Below are 7,471 nucleotides of genomic sequence, written 5' to 3' on the forward strand. Positions count from 1 at the left end.
CGCCATTGTCGTTATTTTGTAGATAAGTTCCAAATTCCTGTTGGATTTGTATTTGTACTGATTTCTCATTCAGAATACTGGTATTGAGTCTCCAAAGTGTATTTGTCCGCTGTTTAGCACAGTGCAGGGTTAGGTACACACCTGATCAGATAAATCTCTGACCCCTATTTTACATTCCTTGACCTTATGCCAGTCTGATTTATACATAAAAAAAATAGTCAATTCGACTATATACTGAATGGCACGCAGAATAATAGGTAAACTGTTTATCCCCTGGGTGAGAGGCTCTCCACACATCAATCAAACCCAGTTCTGTAAGCATGTGTTGGACCATAATAGCATTCGAACTTTTCTTTTGCCGGTGGTTGGATGAATCTAGTTTTGGCTGGAGTTGAACATTAAGGTCTCCACCAAAAATCAAAACTCCCCGTGTTTCCAAAACCACTAAATCAAATAGCTTCTTATAGAAGGATTTGGAGCTTCCTGGCGGGGCATATACATTAAATAATGTTACTTCCTCCTCTTCTAATTTACCCTTTACCAAAATGAACCTCCCTTCTTTGTCCTTTACCTCTGAATACAATTCAAAGTTAACAGCATTGGGGATGAGTATGGCTACTCCTCTTTTGCGGCCTGATTTATGAAACGAGTAAAAGGTATTCTGGAATCCAAGTTTTTTTCAATTTTTCATGTTCTAAAGAAGATAAATGTGTCTCCTGCCAAAAAATTACATGCAGCTTCTCACGTTTCATTTTGGCTATTATTTTGCTCCTTTTAATCGGATTATGTAGCCCATTTACGTTTAGCGTGATTATTTTATTTTCGCGATGATGCATATAACTTTTTCAGTCTGTGGACCTTTGTGCAACATCACCCATGCTAACCAGAACATGAACAAGAACAACAAAAAAGTAAACCAAAAAAACAAAATCAAAGGCTTCCAAGTCCGAAGTTCAGGTGAAACCTCGAATTGAGAGGAAATCCTTGTGCCAGTCGAGGGCCTCTCACCAGTGTCAGGGAAAATACCCAGCACCAGTATCCTTGTTTTAAGCCAGAATTGCCCTACCGGTACAAAGTTCCTTCTTTAACAAGCTTAGGCAGTAACTGCAAAAAAGACTTCACAGAATATATGGAGAGCAGAGGAACACATGTCATTTGAACACTCAAAAGCCTAAATGTATTCAACCCAGGTAATAATAAAAGTAAAATAATCACTTTAGGCAGGGTGGTGAACTGGTAGAAATAGTAACAATAAGAAATATTTTTTTTCTTAGATATAGAGTTCAGCTTAAACTGTCCTGTGCAAAACAGTTTTCAAATTATTGATAGATTTGCTAAGGAGAAATATTTCATCCTCCTCTCTGCATGAGAGCAGGATACCTCACTTTAAAGCTCCAGTGGGCATGTAATGACCCTCTTGTTTTCACTCGCAGGAGTCGGATGTTCCCGGAGGGGCCCGGTGGAAGCTCCGTAGCTTCTCTCTTATTCGCCGCCGGTCCACCGCCTGTTTGCTGCGATCTGCGCCGGCCCTCTCCCACGTTGCTCGTCTCTACTGTTTCGGCGCCGTGGGGCCTGGTTCCTTGATTTCATCCAGGCAGAATCCTCTCTTCTTCAGGTCATCGGCTGCCTCTGTCGCATTCTCGTAGAGTTTGGTGCCGCTGTCGAAGAACACCCTCAGCTTGGCTGGATGTGGCGTTTGGAAGCTGAGTCCTTTGGCTTTGAGCTCTCTCAGGATTCCCACGTACGCCTTTCTTTTCTTAAGGATGTCTGGGGGGTAATCTTGGTCAAAGTAAATCCTTTTCCCTTCATAGTGGACATCCTTCTTTCTCCACGCTGAAAGCAGTACCATCTCTTTTACTCTATATTCCAGAAAGCACAGCACCAGTGATCTAGGCGGAGCGCCTTCTTGGGGCTTTGGGGCGAGTGCCCGGTGGCAGCGCTGGATTCCGAGGTTTATTTCCGCAACCGGCGGGCCGATTTGAGCCTTTATCAGCTTCGTTACAAACTCTATCAGATCAGGGCCCTCTAATCCCTCCGGTACCCCATGTATGCGGAGATTATTCCGGCGTGAGCGTGCTTCTAGTTCGGTTAGCTTTGCTCGCAGGGTCTCCTGGCTCTCCATCATGAGAGCGAGTGCCTCCTTAACCTCCGTGTCCCATTCTTCAATCTCGGTTATCCGCTGTTCTGCCTCCTCTAGCCTGGCCGTGGTAGCCACTAGCTCCTTTGTAGTTTCTTGAAGTTTCTTGTTAATTTCTCCTCTGAACTCGTTCAGTTCCTTTTTCATATCATTGCGGAAAGAAAGTCGAAACTCACTCATTTCACTTTTAAGGTCTGACCTCAGAGCCTGGATCTCATCGTAGATAGCTAGCATGAAGGGACTAGCTTCGCCATTATTCTCCTCTCCGCTGCGAGTTTTCTCGACTAACTCTCCCCTTTCCCGTCCCGAGCTTGGTTTGCCTTTGGTCTTTTTTTGTTTATCCCCGTCCATGTCAAGTTTAAGTACTGTTCTTTGTATCTGAATATTCTTCCAAGAGGATTATTTCCAACCGGCAAGGAGCCAAAACTTTCAAGCAGTGGAAGGTTGATCATATCCTGATCATCCAGACAGTTTGATGTTGATCATCAGCTGCTGTGTGGGAGATGGTCTGACGGTCGCTGTTACTGGGAGGAGGTCAAGTGGAGAGGAGGCGTTTATATATCAGTGATTACAGAAGCATCAGAAGGAAAGGAGGCAGTGACATGGGTTTGGACTCAATGATCAGTCCTGAGTCTAATAGTGCTCTCATGATGGTCTCATTCTGTCTGCTGTGCTGTAAAAACATCCTTCTCCTCCTCCTCCTCCCTCCTCCTCCTCTGTCTCTATGGCAGGCAGCAGTGTGTGGACTGTCCTGCTGGCCTCTGTCCTTCTACAGGAGTCTCCTCTGACACTCCTGATCCACCTCCACACCTTCAACACCCATTCACTCCGACTCTTTATCCTGGGTTTGGGTTCTTTGTCTCCCTGGTTCCTCAGTGTCCCTGTGCTGAGTGCTGAGAGTGTCTCTATTGAGAGAAACACCTCTGACTGTTGAACAGTTCAGTCTGTACATGTCACCATCTCTTTCCTCACAACCACGTTTTCATTCATGGATTCAATCAGTTGATGTTTGAAACTCTTCTCAATGATTCCTTGTAAACTTCTTCAGTCACAAACAAACAGGAAGTGATGTCACATGTGTTTCCTGTCCACACAGCAAATAAGGTCTATTGCTGACAGTGATGTACAAACAGGTGAGCATTTCTGAGGCCAAAATAAACTGGTAGTTCACTGAATGAACACTGCTTAGGCTCAGTTCACTTCATCATTAGTATGGATTATATGTGTATATGTATTATATTAATTATCATATATATCAAGGTACTTGGTTCAGTCATTGTGCAAATGTGCTACCATTTATGTAAGGAATTTGTAAAAGCTGCAGTCGGCTGAGACTGAAGAAGTCACCTGATCCAGTGAGCAAGGTGAAAACGTCCAGATGAACAAGAATCAAGCTTTTGGGATCAACCAAAGCAATGCAGCATCATTGTTGTTCGGAGTTCAGAGGTTTGCAGGGAATAGACGTGACAGAAACAGCTACGAGAGTCAATCAAATACCGCTGGAGTTCAGCTGCATTTGGAAAGAAGTCAAAAGAAAGTAAGGATAGCAAGGCGATGTTTTTCTTCCAAAGAACTGAAAACATGGTGGCCTTCTCATTAGAAAGAATCATCCCTGTGGACATTTGGCTGAGGGCTCTAACCAAGAAGCAACGTCACACCAAGATCCAACAGACAGTTTCCATGACTGCCAGAGTGTTCAGTGGAAAAATGCTCCATTGCGTGTGCATCCTCTACACCACAGGAGGCGCTGTTGGCACCACTGATTGCTGATCATCTCTGAAGTGATCAGTTGATCCTGTGAATAGCAGGACTCACGAACTCTGGCAGCTTTTGATGAATCACAGAGTTTAACATCTGACTGGCGTCACACAGACAGAAAAGATGAGCAGTGAGGCACAAGAACACAGTTACTGGAGATACTGGATCAGCTCCATGTGAACCTCTGATGGAGGAAGCTGCTGACAGAAACATCAGGACATGACGGGCGGCTGCGCTGATCTGACATGTGGCAAGAGCTGATCTATGTTGAGAGATCTGGCAGCTGAAAATTCAACACTGGATACCAGCTGAGCCTATGCTTTGAGTGTTGGGGAAAAGAAACACTTACTGACGCACTGGGAACTGATGATGCTGACTAGGCACAGAGCTGATTAAGTGTGTGGTGTGAAGGCTTGCTGGTTCTTCAGACTCACTGTTTAAGCACTGAGTGCTCCTTGAGAGAGATGCTCCTTAATTTGGTACAGGCCTGACATGGTGGGCTCCGGCTTTGATATCCACCTCTGCACGTCTGTGAGTAACTGTGATGAAGATGTGCAGAGATCACAGCTAATCAAACAGGAGGCTGTAAAAGAGACTCTGTGCTTCAACAGCCTCCACAAGCCCAACATATGTGAGGCTGTTGTTTGTTGTTGTTATATGGAGCTTTTCACTGTTTGGGTCAGCAGGTCATGTGATCAGATTTCTGCTGGATGGTTGAAAATTAATATTCAGGGTTTGTTGCATTCATCAATAAATATCTAAATAAATCAAAGACTCCATGTTTGTTCTTCTTTTCATCATGTGACCTCTGCTCATCCATCTCTCTGTGTGTGTATCAGGATACATTTTAGTTCTGTACACAGAAAAATCAGAGTTATACCTGTGTAATAATGTGAAGATTCCTGCAGTGATAATAAGGCAGGATGAAACACATCACAGCTGTCCTGCGGTAACAGCACCACGTCCATCCACATGTGAGGGAGGCAAAAGAGGACTTTCACATTTTATACTAAAACACTCAACTAATGTTTCTAATATGAAACAAATAAGCCCACATTAATGTGAGCATTTGTTAAATAATAATAATAATGATTTCCTCCTGATCTCATTTTCCATAGCAGAAAGCTTCCTTGGTATATTGGGTGGAGGGGTGTGGTCTATGGCTCAGGTGTAGGTGAGACAGGGTGCACCACAGCATGGGGACTGCTGAGGGGTGGAGGGAGGGTGATGATGACACATCAGGCTGCAGCAGTCAACCTTTACAAGACCAGTGGTGCTGAGTCCTGTTCATCTTTCCATAGATACAATATACAATATTGAATGACAGAGGCTGTGTGAGCTTCCCACAGATACACCATCCCAGCATCCAGGTCCTCCTGCCTCCCCCTCAGGCCCAAGTGATCCCAGCGCAACACATTCAGTTAGATGACGATCAGCTGCAGCTAGAATCAGCTCTGTCAGCAACCTTCCCACGGCGTCAGTGTTTCACACACACTCTCCAGTGAAAGGGAGGGAAACAGCAGAAGAACACCATGTGTGCATTTCCCCAGGACACACACTACAAACGCTGCACAAATAGCAGTGGAAGGGACGTACTGGAGCTGCATTTTAAGAAAGAGAAAAGACAGCGTGATGTCCTGTGGACGAATTAGACAGGTCTCAGCTAGAACACTCGTGTTTGTCTTGGGGAAACACAGCAGGAAACAAAAGAAGCTCATGGATTCTTCCCTCCGGAGTCACAATGAGGCTGGGCCGAAAACACAGAAAGGTGTTTTTGTCCAGATGAGCCAGAAGAAGCTCAGTGTTGACAGACATCAAGCTCAGAGAGGTGAAACATGAGGTTGAGTCCTACGTCAGCATCCAAGAAAACTGCTGTGAAGAACCCTGAGTACTCTTGACAGACTCTGATGGCACAAACACATCTTGATTCAAACAGAAAGACAAACATGGAGCTCTGATCCTCTACGTGAGAACAAGCTGACATGGCGCTGTGTCTGGGAGTGTCTCCCTGTCACTGCAGTGACAGAACACAGCTGCTGCTCACAGTCATTAAACTGACCTGAGGTCAGCTGCTAGCACGTCTCTGTGCTCATACATGTATGAACCATGTGACCTCAGTGCTGTGGATGACTGTAGTCATAGAGTAGAGGCCTGTAGCAGGTGGTGTAGGGAGGGAGGAGGTGGTGTATTCTAGTTACTGCAGTACTAAAACACTCCAGCAGAGGGCTGTTAAGTCCTTATTGTAGCTTACCAGTTACTGTGTGCAGGTTAGACTTCATACATAATCTGCACTTATTGTTCCATGTGAACGTACTGTCAGTAAATGATTGTTCTAATGATTCTACTTCCTGTTGACTGATTTGATGACGGTGAAACAATCACAGCCTGATTGTGTGATGATGTCACTGTACATTCAGTGTGTGTGACATCATGTTGATCACTGACTGATATTGACCTGGTTTCTGTTAGAAACACATGAGCGTGTCCATAGATCCAGTGTGTGTTTAACGGCAAAGACTTCAGCCTGCTGATGTGTTCAATAAAGACGTACGACTGATGAGACTCTGAAATAACTCTTTATATTTATAATGTAACTCTGCATCAAAAAGAACAACAAAGGATCCCAGACGGCTTTATGTGAACGAGAACCATGTTTCTGTGTTTCTAACAGTTTGACATTATTAGGAGCAGACTGCGGCAGTGAACAGGATTTATAAAACTTCTATATAAAAGATATGACATTTGTTGATCACTCTGTGTTTAAGGACCTGATCAACTGTTTACTTGAAATATGTTCATTTACCTGGCAGCGTTATATTTATGTTCTTGTCTCGAGTGAAAAACACATTTAATGTCCCTCAGATTTTTCTCCCAGATGAATAAATCTAAAATGACACAAACTGACTGCAGCTTCTTTTGTCCTTTCTGTCAGAAACCTTCATGTGACTCATGAGAGACATTTCAGCTGTTTGTGACAGTCCAGAGGCCAACAAGTCATTTCTAACACTTTCCATCATTGTTTAGCACAAGCACATGTTGACTGACACCTTAGCCCAGGGCCGCAGTGAGAGTCAGAGCCAGGAGATAAAAACTCCTGTTTGTGCAATACTCACTTTGTTCCTGCAAACACTTCCTGTTGTTGGGTGAGTCAGAGGAAGCCAGCGAGGCCCTGCAGGACGAGACTGCAGACTGGGGCGTGCTCTGTGGTGGAATCCAGCTTATCACTGACTGTTTTCTGTGAGGACACCATCATCCCAGCAGGGCTGTTTCCCAACAACAAGCCCTGGACCATCAGAGACCTGAGCTGCTGCCAGATGAAGAGGATCTTCAGGTCTGGAACGGGACCAGCTGAGGTGTTGTGCGTTACTGTGTTCAGCTACACTTTGGCTCACATCTGTGACTGCGTCACTTAAATAAAAGGAAGGAAATATTGGCTCTGTTTTATCTGCTGGGCCAGTAGCTCCCGTATTTAAACTGCTACTGAAGAGAACTTGTTGGTCTATAATATATGAAACATGTGTCAAATGTCCATCATGAAAGATGTCAGGTCGTACTTGGGCAAAAACATTCCTATCA

This window comes from Oreochromis aureus, linkage group 11, assembly GCF_013358895.1.
Source record: "Oreochromis aureus strain Israel breed Guangdong linkage group 11, ZZ_aureus, whole genome shotgun sequence".
In the NCBI taxonomy this organism is placed as follows: domain Eukaryota; kingdom Metazoa; phylum Chordata; class Actinopteri; order Cichliformes; family Cichlidae; genus Oreochromis; species Oreochromis aureus.